The sequence below is a fragment of the Terrapene carolina genome, unplaced genomic scaffold (assembly GCF_002925995.2).
Source record: "Terrapene carolina triunguis isolate 2854851 unplaced genomic scaffold, T_m_triunguis-2.0 Scaffold112, whole genome shotgun sequence".
Taxonomy (NCBI): Eukaryota; Metazoa; Chordata; order Testudines; family Emydidae; genus Terrapene; species Terrapene triunguis.
The window spans coordinates 22,200,598-22,200,814 of record NW_020664463.1 but is presented as its reverse complement, the minus strand read 5'-3'; positions in this window follow the sequence as shown (position 1 = coordinate 22,200,814).

Sequence of the window (217 nt, the reverse complement as noted above, 5' to 3'; positions counted from 1 at the left end):
CTGCAAGAGATCCCAGACAAGGCCTAGCTGGGAAAAAGCAGGGAGAAAACATTTGATAAAACCAGCCCTCAGTAAAGATCTCTACCATCCCAATGTTCTTGTCATAGCTTGCAGCTCCTGAATACAGTGGGCAAAGTCAGGTACAATTTGCAGTGTTCAGCTGTAAACTTTCCCTACACAGCTCTGCCAATGCCCCTCAGTCCTGCCCTGCAGCCCC